Below are 20494 nucleotides of genomic sequence, written 5' to 3'. Positions count from 1 at the left end.
GTTAAACTTGGATGGAGTGTCTATAAAATATCTGTCAGACACTATAGATTGTCTCCATTCTGATTCCACAGAACAAAACAATCATCTAAAAATCTTTTCCATTTGTCTTAAAATCCCTGTCCATATTCAAAGCCGAATTTTTCATCAAGTTTTTCCTCCAAACAACCAAGTACAAGAGTTGCATAAGTAGAGGCTATTTTGGACCCCATTACTGTGCCTTTAACTTATTTGTAATGAGAACCATCAAAATTAGAAGTAATATTGTTCAGAATAAACTTAATACTATCGATAATGAATTCCCAGGTACCGGTAATGTCTTCTCGGATTTCCGAACAGTGTGTTTTAATCCAGTATTCAATAGATTCTATGTCAAGATCATGGGGAATGTTTGAATGTAAACTAACTACATCAAAACTGACTTTTTATCATTTTCGACTGAGATGGGAAGTTGGTTCAGAAAATCAGTGCTATCTTTTATGTACACACACACACACACACACAACCTCACACTAGTGCATGACAATTTCTTCAAATTTATATACATACACTACATTGAATGTAGCAAATGCAAGGATACTGTGATGGCCTCAGGTGTATGCCTGGGGATGATATCTCAATATCCCCAACACTCACAGTTAATGAAGTAAATTTACTGATAGAATATTAGATCATTCACAAATATAACTCAAACAAGTGATTGAAGTCAATAAATTATTATATTTATTGAATTAATGTCAAATAGATATATATAATGATGAACAATAGTTATTACAATAGAATCTATTATGTCTTGACCAAACTTAAGAGTTATAAATGTACCCATAATGAAGTGTCATAAAATGAGCGTCTAATTGTGATCAAAACAAGTCTGCATCTGTAACTGTTGATAAGTGACGTCATCAATGAACTCATGCGAAACAAAGTAAAATAAGTAAGGCAAAGCAGAAAGCAATAAAAGCAAAATTAACTAAGTCTCTAAAAGAAACATGATAATTAATTGAGTTGAAGCAACTGAATAAACGAAATGTGAGATACGAAACTAAAAGTCAACTCACACTGTGACATGAAATGATGGCTTGCTGCAAACCGGGAAATGAAACACAGCAAAGGAGATACATTCTACAGAAAACTAAACGGTAAATAAAGGTAAAAACTGAGCGATAAATACATAAGGAAAATGTACTAATCAATCAACTGAAATGTAAATGAACTGTTAATTCATCCACAGTACAAAATCTGAAGAAGGCCATACCAACCGATAAATATTTACAATTACATATTAATGTATTTACAGTGAAGTATACAATAGTTATGAAATATATTTACACATGATGATATAATATAATAGCATATTAAACATTGATGTCATATTAGTGTAATTAATAACACTAATATGAATTTTCAATATTTACAATTATCGATTACTAACCCATACTGGGTAGGTTACTCCAGATGCAAACAAACCTCGAGCGTTAAACGTTATTGTGTGGTATATGAAGGGAGATAGCTCTGTCATGTGATAACATAAAGGCCACTAGAAAATATGGTCAGAATATAACTTTACACACATACATATACATATGCCAGAAAAGAAGCGCCATCCTCAAAGTTGCGACTAAAACCGTCACCAATGCGACCTAAATTTCAATTTGTCTACTGTCTAAAATTCAGAGTTAGCCAAATCACTACCTTGAAAAAATATCTTGTGGCGACTAAATTCTATTGCTACACATATGTAGCCAAAAAAGTAAAGAACAGTTGATCTTGGAAGACACTTCTGTTAATAATTGTACTCGCAGATAATTCCTCCTAAAGGCAATGAACCGAAATACAGAAATATTAATGTAATGAGTATTTCATTTCAGTTGACAATGCTCTTTGGATAAGCAAGGATATACCTCTATATAATCTAGTAACGTAAATTGCATCATTGTTCGAGTCACAAGTAATAAAAATCAAATAGAGTTTCGACTAATATACAATTCCAAGACTAGTGGTATGACTTGTACGTACATGTATTATAATAGTTATGTGATAAAACGCATTGGGCGACCTACAAAGTACAATATTGGCTTGACTTCTTGATTTTCAACTAAGTTATAACATTTTATGTTTACCCAAAAGTGATGCAAGTTTCTGAAAATCTCTGACGCTGCCTCAAGCCAAAACAATCATGGAGCCCTCTCCTCTTACCTCACGCAATGACATCATAATCAATTACACAGGATGATCTGCCTGTCTTTTTTTTTATGAAATATCAACATTATGTACAGCCTCATTAAATTTACAATCTTTAAAAATATTTACCCGTATTTAAATAATGATGACTCCCTCAATAGAATCTGACCTCGGCAATGTCGGATGAGTCCATTTTATGTACAGGTGGGTATTTCCCGCATATTCTCACAATCATCACGTCGATTACCTGTACCTTTCCTCCCAATACTGATTGTCATACCTCTCCTGGTTTTGGATGCGATTGTTCGGCCATCGCGTTTATCGATGTGCTCAGCAACATCTATGGGGAACAACTCATGAGACACTCCTCTCTCAAACGTCGTTCTATATACGATGTCATCAAGTTGTGAGCACATGTTCGAATCTCCAGAAATGACGTCATGACTATCATGAAATGAACCAGGCTTTGTTTTTCTTTGTTCTTTGCAATTTATCGTGTGGTTGTCTTATATATATGATTAAATGAGTGAAGTAGGCGTCAAATTATGTATGGTTTGACATGTTTAAGGGGTTTGATTATCCAGACATGGTGTCAGTTTGTAATAACACTAAATAAAGGAAGAAAATGATATCTTAATAACACATTAACAAATGAATTTATTATCCCCCCACCACAAAGTGGAAGGGGGATATAGGAATGAGTGCTGTCTGTCCGTCCGTCGGTCTGTTTGTCATGTATCATTTCCAAAGCAGAACGCAAAAACCATGAGAGATATCTTATCCAAACTTGGCAAATAGGTTGAGGTCTAGTGGTGAACTGGTGTCTTTCGATAGTTTGGGATTTTGGAAAAATGTATTTATCGGGTTTCCATAGCAACGACTTTGACTTAGGGGCTTATGCATGTCATGTCGTTTTGGTTGGGATATGAGTATTTCATGCTTGTTTGAGTTAATTCACACCCCAATTTAGCCAAAATATATCAAATAAATATACATATTACACAATATAAATATATATACAAAATAAATATACACAATATCCATATTATTTAATTAAAGATTCTGTGAAAAACCATAGGTTAATCAAATGGTAGGATAAACTGACTGGTAGGGGCTTCACCAGTAGATATGTAGCTATTGGAAGCAATAGTAATTGTTACTAGTTTCACGTGGCTTGCTCTCATCAGACTGATTGCATAGGGGCGTGTGCGTCTTAAATACCTGAATAAACCGGCGAGGTCGTTGTGCCATGATGTGTTAGCCTGTCATTGGTTGTTATGACGGATAAGCGGTGCGTTATAGTTAACACACCGTTAGTGGGTCGCCGGTGGTGTGGCGTAAAATGTAGTCGCCGGTATTGGAGATTTACGTGTGCTACCGCGAATAGTGGTCGCTGGTGGTTGTATGTGACTTTGTAACTGTATAATGTGTTTATAGACCGGTGGGTCGCCTGTTTAAGTATGCTTGTCGTACCAAATTGTTGTTTTGGTCGCCGGTGTTATTGCCGGGTAAATTAAGGTGGCTTGGGTAGGTCGCCGGTGGCGGTAGTAAGTGGTCGCCGGTTTCTGAAAAAGTGACCGGTGGCTCGCCGTTTTTTTATCAGACGCCTATTTGGTTGTGAGGGTAGTTAGTAGAACACTGATTTGTTCTAAGCGACACAGTTATTTTTAGTAAAGCTATTTTTAGGCAAGGATGCGAAATTGTATCCTTGGTGAACATAATGAATATTAGTTGTTCGACATAGTATGTTGTAAGTGTCATACTGGTGATAAGGAAAACGAAACGGTTGAATAAAAGGTAAAATAAACACGTGTTGTGCTTTATTATTTGACAAAGGAGAAGGAATGTACAAATAATGAGTCCCGAATTAGGGTGAGAAGGACATCGGTGGGGCACACTGGGTGAGTCTCAAACATGTGGTTGAGTGTGCTGGTCACTGGTAGCTGGAACCGACAGTGTCGGTAGCATGCTAGTGTTGATAATGTCCGTATGGTAGGCTCCGCGTTGGAGTTCCCTGAATTCTTCCAAAATAGTATCTAGTTCGGCTGCGATGTCACCGGTTTGGCTTTTTGAGGTGTTCCCGGTTCTGTTGAGGGAACACCTTCCACGGTTCTGTGTCCAGGTCGCCCCCTGCAATCACATAATTGTCCCATTTAGTGAATGGTGGCACCGGTATCCAGGGAAATGGAAAGCGATGGGTAGTGGTGTAGGAATTTTCACTCACGTTATTGTTGTGGCAGGACTGTCTTCCGGATTTCTTGATTAGATAATCACCCGTAATGTAATTGGCCTCCAGGTAGGGTCCATGTATACGCTTGACGTGTGCACTGGCATCATCAGGTCTCTTGAAGGTTTTTGTGCAGATTGTGCACTGGATACGTATGGAAGAGTGGGTGGCGCTAAAATGGTGGCGCAAACTATCCCTTCGGGTATAGTTTTTTCCACATGCAGCGCAAGAGTGTATGTCCGACATCTTATTAGGCTGATTGTTTACAGACGAAAGACTGTTATCGTCATGATGTGATGACGTCACGTAGCCTGAGTTATGTTGGTGTAATTGTGACGTCACAATGCGTTATTGGCATTGTTGTGTGACCGGCGTGTGCTGGAATTGTCGACTGAGAATGGGGCTGATTTATCAGAAAGTAAAACAGCAAGTTGACCAAAGGGGGGAATTAATCAGCCAACCATTCTGTCATTTAGACTGTGCGGGTGGAACGTTTTTAGCTCAAATATCCACCTCAGTTCGAGTGTTCTCCTCTTAACTGTGGTGTCAGTAGACTCACGGTTTTCCTTGAGCTGTGCTATGATGTTATATCTAACATCTTTTGTGCTGTGATCATCACTATTAAAGTGATTGGCCACAGGTTTGTCTCTCTTGTAGCTGATGTCTGCAAAGTGTTCTTTCAGTCTATTCTGAAATTCTCTTTTGGATTCTCCAATGTATTGTTTCTTGCATTTGTTACAAGTAAGCAAGTAAACTATGTTTTTACTTACACATTCAAACTTGTGGGTTTTGAATGTTTTGCCTAATGTCGAGCTGCGAAACGTATGTGTTTTGTTTAAGGAATTTCAGATTTTGCATCCTTCTCTTTTGCAACTCTCATTTACAAAGTTGACTACCTTGCCGCTAATTTGCGGTTTGGTGGGTGGGTAGTTTAATACAGTCCTGACTAGGTAATCCTTGATGGTAGGATTCCTTCTATAGGCCGAGACATGGGGAATTGAGAAGCAACTTTTGCAAGTGTCAGAACCGGTGAGTAAATCCCACTGGTTTCTGATGATCCTGTTGAGCTCTGTGTTCAATGGATTGTAATTGCTAATGAGCATCTGTTTCCTGATTGGAGCAGGTTTGGGATTGGTTGCTAAGAGTGATTCTCTTTTGCAAGCGTCTGCCCAGCATTTATTTTGTTGTAGTGTCTTATTGGGGTAACCCCTTTTGAGGTAGTAGTTGATAAGATTTCTACTATGTGTGTCATAATCTGATTCAGAAGAGCAGATTCTCTTGAGTCTCAGGAATGGGCTGAATGGCCCTTTCGTTTTGATATGACTGGGGTACAACAGATAGGAGTGTGTGTCCGTGGGTTTGTTATATAAAGTGAACTGCAGTTTGCATTCCTTTTGGTTGAAAGAAACCCACGTGTCCAAGAAGGCCACTTTATTCCTGGAAAATTCTGCGGTGAATTTAATGGAATGGTTTGCATTATTAAGAAAGTTAATAATTGCAGCTAGGCGGGTTTCCCCTAGTGTCCAAATAATGAAAATGTCGTCAATAAATCTGGCGTAAAAGTCCGGCTTATCATGGTGCCCAGATAGGAGTTGAGTTTCCAATTCTCCCATAAAAATGTTGGCGTAGGACGGGGCGACTTTCGTCCCCATAGCTGTGCCTCCAACTTGTAGATAATGTTGGTTATTGAACACAAAATTGTTATTGTGTAAGACAATTTTATTAAAGAGAGAGAGTAAACCGGTGGGCGAAAGTTGCCAATCTGGTTTAAACTTACGAATGGCTTGTGCAACTGCTCTGAGACCTTCGCCGTTTGGAATGTTAGTGTACAGCGAGGTAACATCCATAGTAACCAGCATGATGTCTCGGTTGTTGGGGAGATTGAGTGATTCTAATCTCTGTATGAAGTGTGTTGTATCCCTAACAAATGCTTTGATGTGTTCGTCTACAAAGCTACTGATGTTTTCAGTAGGTGTGCCATTCCCACTGATGATGGGACGGCCCGGTATTTTTCCTGGTAATAAACATCTGTGTATTTTGGGGAGCAGGTAAAATCTTCCTGCTTTTGCGTTTTGCGGTAAAAGTCCCGTAAAACATTTGTGTGATAGTTCTTTAAGGAACAGATTGGTTAGTTCCTTGGCAACGATTTCAGAAAATCTTTCTGTGAGATCATGGTCTGATTTGACGTAGAACTTAGTGTCAGAGAGCTGTCTTTCTGCCTCTTTGATGTAATCAGTAGTGTTCTGTATTACTACTGCCGAACCTTTATCAGCTTTTTTAATGATGATTTCACTATTAAATTTGAGCTGTTTTAGTGCAGCTCTTTGCGTGCCAGTGATGTTTTGGCGTCTGAATTTTATATTACCAAGTTTGTAAAAGTCATTGGAGACTGCTTTGATAAACGACTCGAGTGTTGGGTCGGTGTAAGGTCTGGGGGTCCAAGTGCTTTTGGGACCGAATTTGCTATCCAGTGTATTTTGGAGCGAGTGTGAAGTACCATCAATGGAAGAATCATGGAAAAAGTGTGTGAGACATAATTTTCTGAAAAATTGTTTCAGGTCAGAAAAGGTTTTACTTTTGTCAGTAAACCTGGGGGTGGGGCTAAATGTGAGTCCCTTGTTAAGAACCTCTAATTCGAATTGATCAAGGTCATAATTGGAAAGATTGATAACAAAGTTGTCCTGATAAGATTCACCAGTTTTATTATCTGAATTTTTGTTCAGATTAAGGTTAGAAAGTTTATTGCACAAGCTGTTGTTGTTAATGTTTAGGTGTTTAGACAACAACTCTAGGGCTCGTTTCAGGTCACGAGAATTGTTTCCTTGGTTGCCCCTGTCGGGGCGAAAGTTCTGTCGTGGTATGGTGGTCCGCGAGCGATACTTGGGAGATTTGGCCCCTGCACGTAAAGTTTGGCGGCAAAGGGGTCAGATTTGATTGCCGCTTGTTGTAGGCTCACAAATCTGGTGTTGAATTTTTCATGTGTAGACTTGTGTTCTCTTTCTTTGACTGCTTGGCAAGTCGTGTTGATGATGTTTTGAGAGTTTTGGTCCGCTTTGGAGATGATTTTATCTTCCAAGAGTTTCACTGATTCGTTCACTGAAACAAGCTGGCGTTCTAAAAGTTCTTTTTGTGTACTCATGAGTGTAGTACAACAAGTCTTGACAGCGTTGCTGCGCTGTAGGGCAAGATCCATGGGGTACGTGGTTTTATGTGACCGGTGGTGTGATCATGAACTGGTCTGGTACCAGTCCACCCGGGATACAGGCACCTAAGTAATCTGACTGTACTTGGGTACGTGCACGTTTGCTCACTGCATTACGGAGATCTTTGTAAGATTGCATAAGATCCGGTGGTAAAGACACTGCTTTGGTCTCGACGCCGGTGTTGGCGGCGATGTTACCGAATGTGATCCGTTTCCTTTTTAAAGGATTGCCTCCATCTTGGTCTAGATGGACATCAACTTCTATTTCCGTGGTGATGGAAGTAGAGCTCTCGAAATTCGAGATGGACGGGGCCGGCGTTATGTGGGTCGACATACCTAAAGGTGTTGCAGAAATATGAAGATAAACTGACTAGTGGGGGCTTCACCAGTAGATAGGTAGCTATTGATAGTGATGATCACAGCGCAAAAGATGTTAGATACAACATCAAAGCACAGCTCAAGGAAAACCCTGAGTCCACTGACACCACAGTTAAGAGGAGATCACTCAAACTGAGGTGGATATTTGAGCTAAAAACGTTCCACCCGCACGGTCTCAATGACAGAATGGTTGGCTGATTATCCCCCCTCACTGTGAGCCCAGTTCTTACTCCTTGAGCATTTTACGATCGATGGTTTACTCGAATCCATGATCGGGTGATAATAATACGACTGGCATCGTCTGCTAACAGAGTGAAGGGATTCCCCTGTAAATTAATGACGTCATTGGGGAATCCCCCTATATTCTTACCTCCATCACAGGTGAGCGACAATCTTAATTTACGACAATGATTGTAAGACAATGAATTTACGAACAGATTAAGAACACTTTGTGGATCGGTCGTAAATATTAGTAAAATTATCTTAATTTCAATCGTAAACTCTTAAGATATGTGTAAGTTATGAATGCTTTGTGGATTGGGGCCCTGTAGTATATTGAAAAATAAAATAAAAACACAGATTCTAGGTGAAGGATTGTTTTGTCATAGACAATACATATTTTTGATTGTTATGTCATAGACTAGATATGCATATTGTCAATATTCACCTTGTTTGGGGCTCCTTAGTTTGTTTATGGACCCGAAAGACTGTCCTTTAAGCTCTCTATCTCCAATGTATTCTTCATGACACCCTTGGCATATAAGATAAGTAATATATTTTGTGGAGCAGTCCAAGTTAGAGTGGACATGAAATAGTTGTTTCCTTACGTGGGGTATTAAAATATGATACCATCAGCCTGTCCGTCCGTCCATGCAAGGGCGTCCACAGATGTTGTTTCCAGAGAAGATCTTGAAAATCGTACATTGTTTCTGCAGCTAACTTTGCACATAGATAGGTCTAATGGTGAACTGGAGCCTTTTGATTGTTTGGGGTTTTCGACAAAAAAATCTTTTTGAGTTTCTATGGCAACAACTCTGACATAGGCTGGAAATGGGGGTTGTTCTTGTTTTCTGCGTAGATCTTGAAAACCATACAATATTTCTGCACCTGACTTGGCACATAGATGGATCTAGTGTTGAACAGGTGCCTTTTGATAGTTTACGATTTTTGCCAAAAATATTTTGCAAGTTTCCTTGGCAACAACTTTGACTCTGGCTGGAAATGGGGGTAGTGCTTATTTCAGGAGCAGATCTTGAAAAACAATATTTCTTCACCAAACTTGGCACACAGAATGGTCTAGTTGTGAACTAGTGCCTTTTGATAGTATGGGATTTTTAAAAAAAAGTATCACAACAAAATATATAAATAACTAGTTATTCATGACAAATGTTTACCACTGCAGGGTATATTGATGACTTTGTCCTCTTGTTAATTTTACAGATGAGTTTTCAATTATTTAACCTTCAATGCAGATTTTTCCTTTATTTTTTTGGAGCAGTTGTTTAGGTAGTTAATGCACACTCCAACAAGCATCTGGCAATCAGTAGGTTGTATGTACATCATTACTGCCTTCTCACTTTTGTGACCGGTCCTGTCCATTATCAGTGGCTCTGCGGTTTATTGTACCATAAACAACAACCATGATGTAACCCGTAATGGAATGAGCTGAAATTATTGTTTTAATATACTGTTGTGACATTAATTATTGCATGAACAATGCTGTTTGCACATGTAAATATTTGCCAACAATTCTGTAGAACGCACATCATTTTTACACATTGTGCTTGGTGTGGAGGTTTATTAACTTGTTTCTCTAGAACTATGAGGATAATGAATCCTCTGAATACTGCTTTTGTCTGTTTATTATATTGTATGATGACATTGTTTGACCATATTATGTATCTGTGCATGCATGCATATCAAAATATTGTGAAGTTTGTAGTTTGTCATTGATTGTATTTTATTATTTTTTCAAATAAATTTTCTATTCATCCAACAAAATTGTGCTTATTTTGTCTTTGAAATGAATGCTGTTCTAAACCCATGACAGAATGGTCTATCTATGACTGGCTGTTTTAGGTCAGTGCAAAGTGACACACAAAAGCTGTGGTGATACAGCCAGGTTACAGTTTTTCCATGACTTCTTTTCATTATGGACATCTACGAAGAAACAGCTGGATCAGTGAAACTGTACTCTGCATATATGCTTCAACCAAAGGTCTCATGAAGATTTGTTTGTAGAATCCTGGGCTCATTTTCAAACTGGCAGCTACACTAAGATTTCTCGGAAAATTCTTGTTTCTGGTGCATTTACTGAGATTCATTGTTCTGGGCACTTCCACAAAGCGATCTCAGAACTAAAATTTAAATAATTCAATGTTGAAGTATGGGAGTAACAATTGCTTCATCCTTGATCATAAAGTGAATCAAATCTCCAGTCTGACATACCTTTTTTAAACAATAAAATAACAACAATATAGATATGATATGAATATTGCCAGTATTCAGCTTGCCTAATTGCATGATATCTATAATACAACTCACAAGGAAGGCCACTTCACTCCCCTGTGAGTGTCTTAGTACTCAAAATTCATTTAGTAGTCTCTTAAGAAATATTAGTCATGATCAGATACATCAAGAGCTCACTTGTAGGAGGCCTCAAGTTTGTACATAGATCTACCTGTATGCGAAACCTGAATTCAGAAAGAGGCATCTTAATTGGTTGGTGATTTCAGTCTCATGCAAGATATTCTGTGCAAAGTTACTCACTTCCAAAAGGATCCTATGGTGATGACTGAATCCAGAGTAATTCTAATAACCGGATATATATATATTACACTGGATATCCCAGGATGCATCCATATTTGGGAGGGGCAGTCGGGTAGCCTAGTGGTTAAAGCGTTCGCTCGTCACGCTGAAGACCCGGGTTCGATTCCCGACATGGGTACAATGTGTGAAGCCCATTTCTGGTGTCCCCCGCCGCGATATTGCTGGAATATTGCTAAAAGCGGCGTAAAACCATACTCACTCACTCACTAATATTTGGGCTAAGATCATTTTACGGACCAAGACCCTGTGCAGTTAAAGGGTTATGATTCTAAGCTTATATGTAAATCTGGTTAACTGTTATAGTTAACCGGCATAGCTCTGGGATTGCTTTGTGAACCTTGCAATGGCAGGGTAAAATAGTTTTGTTTTTTTATGAACTTGTAAGAAGGACTAGTTGCCACTAAGCCACAACGAGCCGTTGTTATACCCAAACACATCCTTATTAGTATTATTTTTTTTACATGCTTTTAAAATGTATGTTTGTAATGAAAACTAAGAATTTGAATCAGGGAACAGGCTTGATGAAAATTGTGGTTGTTTAAAGGATAGTATAAGATGAATGATTAGCTATACAAATAGCTACACAAGAGTAATTACAATTGGGATAGTGTCAGCAGTTTTAACTAGCCTAGTTTCAGGGGATCCTGATGGTATGACACACTGCCTCATGACCAAATTCAAAACTGCCTGCTCTTTGACATCCATACTTGAAGCAACTCATGGGATGTTGTTTAAACATGTAGACAGTTGTAATCACTTCCACTTCGAAGCCCTGATCTGAAACAGAACACACAGGCCAAACAGATTCAATGCAGGGAAAACATTCATGGTCCAGAAAGAAGTATGGATTTTTTCGTTGGTGGTAATTGGTCGTCATCAGCCCAGTGGGAGAGCATCCGGTATAGAAGAAGATTCTACACAGCAAATACTGTCACACCAGGTCATCTCGACATTACAGTGGGGGCCTGGGTAAGAATAGACTCCATCAGCCTGTGCTTGTTGTACAGGCTACTGAATGGATTGAATGGTCAGTCTCTGTGACTGGGTTGATTGTATGGCATCCTACCCGAAGGCAACTGACATTGTTAATAAAGTCTTGTGTTTGTCTGGCCCAGAATTTTTGATAGCACACAATCAGCCACGCCTAACAAAGTCACAAAATGACAACCGGATGACCCTGACTGTTTGCTGGTTTTTGGACATATTCTAACCGGGATCCAGATAACCAGATAAAGGTAGGAACAAAGACTAGAGCTGTTTACACTGATTCTTTGGTAAGCCACATGGGCAAGTGCAGAATGAAACAACGAGCCTGTTTACTTAAAGTTTTGGACAGATTTGTATCCAAAGACAAACATATAAAACAAGCGTCTGTCACCAGTTTTGGTTCAGTTGGTGCAAACAAAATGAATAAACGTCACTGTTCTCATTACAAATGTGATTTAATCGATCTCTGGTCAATGACCCTTTCCAAATGAAGAATCATTTATTACTTTTCGGTTATAACAGGCGTTAATTATTGTCGTAGATCTCATCAATGAGATGTTGACATAAAATATATCAAGCTTTATAACAATATAACACTACATGTCAAGCTAAACTGCAGTAGAAACAGTTTTAGTCCACTAGTCCTTATAATGATAATATACAGCAAAACCCTTTAAAATGGCAAATTTCTACTAGTCCTTATGATACATGTGACTTAACTATTGGGCAGTTTGGCAAGGACTACAGTCTTTCTAAGACTGCTAAATGCTTCACTAGGGCTGTGAAAACGAAAACATCTATGTAAATTCGAGCCTGTTTAATGAGTATTAGAGAATAGAATGGTCATGATTTGAGCTTTGCATCACTTAACCTCAATTGGATTATCTTGACATGTTTATTGATAATATTAGTTCCAGACCAGTGGTTGTTCTGCATATTGTGAAAACAATTTTCTTGCTACCAAATAATGTCAAAGAAATCGATCATCACTTGCTTGTAAAACGCGGTTTGTTTCAATAGAGACTCCAAGGCGGCAAGTACCCAAGAACTTCAGGCGAATATGAAAGCATGTTTACCATCAAATTCTTTCCTTCTTCTTTTTTTCATTACAGGAGAGTACTTATGTTCTTTAATAGTTTGTAATAGTGATAAAAGAATATTTACATGTAATACACCTATTCCAAATTTAAAAAACATGGTTTCCCTGAGCTTGGAATGTGTGTTTGAGTGAGTGAGTGTGGTTTTACACTTTTCTTCGCGATATTCCACCCATATCACGACAGGGGACACCAGAAATGGGCTTCACACATTGTACCCATGTTGGGAATCGAACCCCATCTCAACAAGCTTTAAAAACCCTGTCATGCAAGTAGAAATGCCCAAAGAAACCCAAGTGTCACTGTCCACAAAGCAAGTTAAGCACATTAGTTCGTGTTACATCCAACTAAAATAAAGGCGACTATGCTTGTCGTAAGAGGCGACTAACAGGATCGGGTGGTCAGGCTCACTGACTTGGTTGAAGCATGTCATTGATCCCAGTTGCGTTGATCAATGCTCATGATTTCAATCACTGGATTGTCTGGTCCAGACTCGGTTATTTACAGACCGCCATCATATAGCTGGAATATTGCTGAGTGCGGTGTAAAACAACAAACAAACAAACCAATCAACTAAAATGGAGATTGGATGGTCAGTGTGTAACAACCTTTATCCTTACACTGGAATTAGGATATCGGTTAGTCTGGTCCAGATTGAATCCATTATAGATTGTGTGTAATACCACTGTCTGCTGTGTCAAATTCTCCAAAGTGACAGGTCCTGTCTCAAGGGGGTTAACTCTTGGGAATGAAGGACAACGTACGCCGTCATCGCCGTTCGAAACATTAAATGCATTATATTTAATCAATACGCCGACAAATAAACAATATCTGCTCGACATGACAAGCCCAACCATGAGTCCCAGCTCAGACATACATGAGATGAGCGGAGTTCATCAAAACATCCGGACGTTTTTTTTCCAGCGGCGCATCCTGTTCGCCGGGAAGGACCCTGTGGACTTAAGCTATTATACACCTCGTTAAAAGTATCGCACCACCAGGATTTTTTTTTATAATCAGAAAAGGAATGGGTAAGGAGAAGCCGGAGAGCGAAACAAAAGCAATAAAAAAATGTTACTGATGTCAAATAAGATATTAATTATAAAAATAATAAGAAACATGATCATTTACAAAGAAAAACAACAACTTTATTCGCCAGCTACTACAAGCACTTCACGTAACTGGGGATAAATAGAGGCAATATAAGTATGGTATGGACAGATCAACATGTACGTGTCTTAGTAACGATGTACCATGTCACAGTTAAATGATCAATAGGGTAAGTCAATGTCTGGTATACACGGATACACGGATCACATCCGCAAGACCTCTCCTCATGCTGGAAATCAGACGCCTAATCCTCAACTGAGAATTGTGTAGCCATTTCCTATGCAATGCCTGGGTCAGTTCTTGGAGATGGTCAGTCACAGCTTGTGCTCGGTGCGGTCGGGCATTGTCGTCCATGAAGACAGGAAGTGTGGCAAGTGCGTGGTTATCAAAATGAGGCACAACAAAAACGTCCAATGTTGTATCTGGGTACCTTTGTCTATTTAATGTCCGCCGAACTGTGACCAAATCAAGTTTACAATCAAAGGAGCAACATCCCCATCCCCACTGAGCCGCCCCCACATGCCAATGTTGCTCTGATGATAAGATGCTCCTCTTTGCCTCCAGCAAGTCCTACCATCAGTGTGGTGCATTAAAAACCAACTCCCGTCAGACCAGTCAATCTTCCTCCATGTCTTCAAGTTCCAGTGTGCTGACACCAGGCTAAACGGTCCTGTGTTGGGGTGAGAGGAGTGAACGTCTTATTGCTCTTTTGGTCCTCAATCCTGTTGCATTCAGTCGACGCCTGAAGGTGCTAAGGTCCATTCTGTAGTGGATAGGCCAGTGGTGGCGAAGAACAGTGAAAGTTGAAGTTGGCAGCCGTTTTGCCTGGCGTACAAGGACCCTTTCCTCTCGGGCACTGCATGGTCTTCTGTGGACGTCCTGATCTCGACAAGTCCCTCGCAAGCCCAGTCAATGTGTGTTTTCCAATGAGTCAACGTTCTGCAGTATGATTAATGTTCAACACAGTTGCGATAGCCCGATGTACGCTTGGGCATTTCAGTTACAATCATTCCAAAGACAGACTTTCATTTGGTAGAACTTCCATTCAAAACCCATAGCAGTAAAGACGCATGGACATTCTGTCATCAAGCATGAATTTCTCTATAGAGACCCCGTGAATACGGCTCGCATAAATGCAACCATAAGGTTAAGGTGGCTACCATTCTACAGAGAGACGATGTGTCAGCAACCCATGTTTGCCATATAAGGCGACTTGGCTTGTCGTAAGAGGCGACTAACGTGATCAGGCTCGCTGACTTGGTTGATGCATGTCATCGTATCCCAATTGCGTGGATCGATGCTCATGATGTCAATCAATGGATTATCTGGTCGAGACTCGATCATTTTTCAGACCGCCGTCATATAGCTGGAATATTGCGGCGTTAAACAACAAACAAACAAACTGCTGATTACGTGTTATCACGTGTGAACATGTATCTGTCCTCGTCATGGCACGTGCCAGCAGAGAATCTATAGAATGTCTTCCCAGTGGCTGGCAACACCGTGTGAATATGCTACTAGAATTCCGACTGTTTGATCAGATTTCACAATAAAATGTTGGTTTTCTCGTACATATTCCAAACCGTTTTTTTTTTAATTTCAAGCGAGAAAGCACTGGCATATTTCATTGTTGAGATAAATACCGTGTGTTTTCAAAAGACGAGATATCATTGAGCTGTTTTCGGTCCATTTTATCTGCCACATATTAGACTGGGGAAAACGTTCATTACTTGAGAACACTTTCCTTTTTACTTTCATGTTTTGGACTAATACAAACTGCAGAAATAATATTACGGCAAGTTTTTTGTTGTCTAATATTTTAACAACAATAACAGAAAGTCGCAATAGTTTGATACACGGTTCCACGTCTTGGGAACATCGAGGTGAGGTGAAATGGGGTTTAACGTGGCGTTCAAGGTTATTGCACGTATATTGTGACGTGCATGCACTTGCAATTATGTGTGTGGATGCTTGTATTCATCCAGACTGATGCTGGTTTTATAGTGTTATCCCACTGAGATACTTTGCCGCAGCTAGGTTAACATGGATATCCCATTGATATCCCACTGAGACACAGTATACTCACTCCGAACGGACCAGTCTTTGTTTAGCCCCTTAATGCCGAGCGGTGAGCTAGCACTTTCAGCATCAGTCCTAGCACTTTCAGCATCAGTCCGAACTAGTAAAAGCAGCCACATGCGCACACGCGCTATATAAGTGCAATAATCTTGGACGCGACGTTAAACCCCATTTCACCTCACCTCATCATGTAATCTACTTATATGTATGCGGAAGATTTTAAATATTCTGGCTAATGTGCCTTGGATCATGCATGTGACCCAATTTACGAAATCAAATAATCAAACTGAAATCTAAAGAATTAAAAAAACAAAAACAAAAACAACCGCTGTGAAATATACTTCTCATTAGGGTTAGAAAATGCATCTGCCTGTGTTACATCAAAACCAGTGCATTCCACCACAGACTAAAGTCAACACACCGGGGAATAAATTTATTACGTTATCAAATTATCCACGCATGGTGGCGTCTTGAACATGATCCATGCACAGTTGGTCTAAGCAATCCACTGCGGTAACCAATATGTAGCTAGTTTAAACTGTTCTGTAAGATATTATGACACATGACTGACAAAAAATACATTCGTCCTGGGAACATAATAAAAAAGTCAGCTTGTAAAACAAACCATGGTCTCCCTCGGAAAAAAATCTGTCATCAGTTAGGACCCCAAGACGGAGAGCAATTTGCAAAGCAGTTTGGGGAGCGGCAGAGCGATTTATGATCATGCTGTAATCAATAGCAGCAGGCCATGTGCGAGTTGTTCATTGCTGTCTATCAAGAGACCTACACAGCTGATGAGTGTCCATATGTTAGACAGCTGACCTCTTCCAATAGCCTTGATACAAATAGACCAGGGGGATTGCATGTAAACAAGATAAGACTCGTGTTTGTGGGATGTTTGTTACAAGAAGTCATGCTACTGTTTTCCTGCTGGGAGAAGTGGGAGAACTTAACTATGGCACTATGTTTACAGGAGTCGGCGTTATGAACAACGCGCAGAACAAGTGGGTCCATACCAATGAACTGCTGTTCCCAACAGTTAAATTCAAGAGATTCTTGACACCATGTATCAATTTGGAAGTACAACCTTTAAAAAGTTTGAAAATGGTATACAAATATGTCAATCAATTGCAGAACGAACTGAATAAATGAAGAATGGACAGATATACGTTACAATATTAAGAATCTCATACATGAAATGCCGCCTTCCACGTAAGTCAAGACATAAGAGAGATTGGTTCAACTTTTTTAGGATCAGCAGGTAAAACCGTTTTTGGCCTAGCTACAGAAAGCGATCTAATGAAAATGCACAAACATGCTGCCGCAATTGTTAAACAAAAACATCTAACATCTAGTCTCTGAAATGAACATATTGTACAGAAGAAAAAACAGTTGTTCAATTATCTTAATAAAAATATAATAAAAAAGGAGCCCACAGAATGTCTTCATTTTCAGATACTGCAGTAATCTAGACTTGCCAAACATTATAGACTTGTATGGGCTGCTTTTAATATTTGTATCAGGGTCTGTAAGACAGACTAGTTAGCGACCGTAGTACTGGAAAACCATAGACTAATAAGTCAAATGGTAAATCACACTCAACTCATATAGAGATTGCAAGTAGAACCCCTGAAGAATACGGATCAGATAGATGCGATTGTAACCTGGGTCGGCGGTGATGTGTTCTAATCGTCGTCTATTTGTTCCTCTTTTCCTTGCTCCATGTTGGTTATTATCAACACGTGTCAGAAACTGCAGATCTAAATGTTTCTGAAACATCCATAGTTACTGAAAATAAAAACAAACACACAGAACAGTCCTGGTGAGCGAACATACATGTACATACCATCTACCAGGCTACCCAACTAATTGTAGGCTTCAGCTGTTGATTGTTGTCATGGCGTGTGCTGTGAATGGTTGTCATGACGTGTGCTGTTGAATGTTGTCATGGCGTGTGCTGTTGATTGTTGTCATGGCGTGTGCTGTTGAATGTTGTCATGGCGTGTGCTGTTGAATGTTGTCATGGCGTGTGCTGTTGATTGTTGTCATGGCGTGTGCTGTTGATTGTTGCCATGGCGTGTGTGTATGAGTATTTGATAACGCAAGGCATGTGAGTGAGTATTGTTTTACGCCGCTTGTAGCAATATTCCAGCAACATCACGGACGGGGACACCAGAAATGGACTTCACACATTGTACCCATGTCGGGAATCGAACCCGAATCTTCGATGTGCCCTGCAAACGCATTAGAGTCCATGTAAGGCAAAGGGCTATATATATATGGTAGATATAGCTTGTCACCTTGTGAAAAGGGAGGGTCATGACTCTAAGGATATTTTTATTTTTTACAATCTTCATGTTGATGGATGTTAAAAAGGGTTTTCAACTTCGATCATCGCGGGGATTCCGGGTTAGAATAGGTCCCCAGCAACCTATGCTCGTCGTAAGATAGGTGACTCGGTTGGTAGCGTGTCGTTGTACTCCGACGGTGTGTATTGTTGTTCACAATATCAATCACTCGATTATAAACAGGGCGTCATGATATCTCTGGAATATCAATGCTGATAATGTCAATCTGAATCAAAGCATAGTCTTGTCGAGTCTCGAATATTTGATTGGTTGGTTTGTTGTTAAACGCCGCACTCAGCAATATTCCAGCTATATGACGGCGGTCTGTAAATAATCGAGTCTGGACCAGACAATCTAGTGATTAATATCATGAGCATCGATCCACGCAATTGGGATCGATGACATGCATCAACCAAGTCAGCGAGCCTGACCACCCGATCCCGTTAGTCGCCTTTTACGACAAGCATAGTCACCTTTTACGTCGAATATTTGAAGAGCTTAGAGCTTTAGAGCTTTTTGCTTATTATTGCATAAATAACATCTGTGAGTTCTTGTCTACCTGTAGAAAAATATTGCATGTTTTCAATGAAGCGTTTTTGAAATATAGATACTTAAAATTCTATAAAAGGCCCAAACTCAAGTTCCAAAAGGGCCAAAGTCACTTTGTTAGATTTTGGCCCTTTTAGCTCTCATTTCCGTGTGTGGTTGAGACTGGTTGTCTGAGAGAGATTTTGAAAGTTTGGACGCCTTATTATTATATTTCAACTATAAAAACAAAGTTGGCATTAGTTTAAATCATTTAAAAGTACTTCAAAAGTATGTGTTTGTACTTTCAGTAGTAGTTTATCAATCTCACATGTTAAATCCCATGCAAATGCCCGAGGGTGAAAAAGCGCCCAAATACAGACATTGGCCCTTTCTACCCTTATATAAATTAAAAACGTAAGTTTATTTCCTTTTTTTGAATTTTTTTTTTATAACAACATTTATATCTCTGCTGTCTAGGAATTTATCGGTGAATAAAAACTTCATTAACATGCATGATATTATGTGTTTTCATCACTTTTCGGCATATATATAAAATACAAAAGTCCAAAGATGAGCTGCATAATTTAATCAACCGGTTTCACGCATGTGATATTTGTGTATGCAAAGTCATTTTCCCCATGCGAGTTATATTGGCATCCATGCATTTCTTATCTCTGAACGAACATTTAGTGACATTGCTTACAGCAGCGAGAATTAACGAGCAACCGCAATGGCAAGTGACCAAGTATTTAAATGGATACCAAACATTCATCTTAACTCAATCAGTTAGACCCATTGCTTTTTGTTTATGGAAACGGGATTGGTTCTCTGGTCGAAAGAACAACTCAAACTGCCCATAAAAAGTCCAAACCAAAATGCACAAACTGCATGAAACTACATTCAGAAGCCATAACGCACAGCAGGTGCAACGTTAAATCTATATTCATTCTACAATATCAACATAATTTAACATTTCATATGGCGTGTTGCCAATATTTGCACTATAACGGAGGGAACCCACGCAATCGATATCCCTCATTATAAAGTAGTAATGGTAGAGTCGGCTGCTGGTACTAGCATTCACAGCGAGGCTGGCAGCAGACACAACAGTGCTGCCATGTTATCACACGGCAATGGTAAAACAACCATTTGGTAAGTTTTCTTTAATTTGGAGTAGTTTTGTTTGCTGTAATACACTATGAAAGATATACGATGGATATGGCACCATGGTTGCTCATAAATGCCACATCAGATGGCCGAGTTTTGCAGAATACTGTCAGTTTTGTTCGCGTAGAATGTACGTGGATCAATGCTGAATTGTGGATTTTTAAACATAACATTACACGGGGATGTAATTATTGATATTCGGCGCTGCAATTATTGCATTAACTGATTTCGACCAAATCAAACGCCGGGGTTAATTAAGGCCCCCGCCTTCGGTGCAAAAATGACATTTAGCCAAGTTCAATTACCGAGCTATTATGGTATCGTGTTGGACGTATTTATAAATAGCAGTGTCAATGTGTTTTAA

The 20494-nt window shown here is 39.4% G+C and overlaps 1 protein-coding gene across 5 annotated transcripts in view; it reads left to right on the top strand.

The window, feature by feature from the left end:
• The first annotated feature begins 20030 nt into the window (after positions 1-20030).
• LOC139473744 (glutamate [NMDA] receptor subunit 1-like) overlaps positions 20031-20494 on the top strand; it is a 37338-nt gene continuing 36874 nt past the window's right edge. For all 5 annotated transcript variants that reach the window (XM_071256474.1, XM_071256476.1, XM_071256475.1 and 2 more), the window contains exon 1: positions 20031-20115. The gene's annotated coding sequence lies outside the window, so the exon portion shown is untranslated. The remainder of the gene's footprint in view (positions 20116-20494) is intronic.

Source organism: Haliotis cracherodii, unplaced genomic scaffold (assembly GCF_022045235.1).
Source record: "Haliotis cracherodii isolate W230 unplaced genomic scaffold, xgHalCrac1.p SCAF_3, whole genome shotgun sequence".
NCBI classification, from domain to species: Eukaryota; Metazoa; Mollusca; class Gastropoda; order Lepetellida; family Haliotidae; genus Haliotis; species Haliotis cracherodii.
The sequence above is the reverse complement of the archived record's forward strand: the minus strand, read 5'-3'. Positions and strand labels throughout refer to the sequence as shown.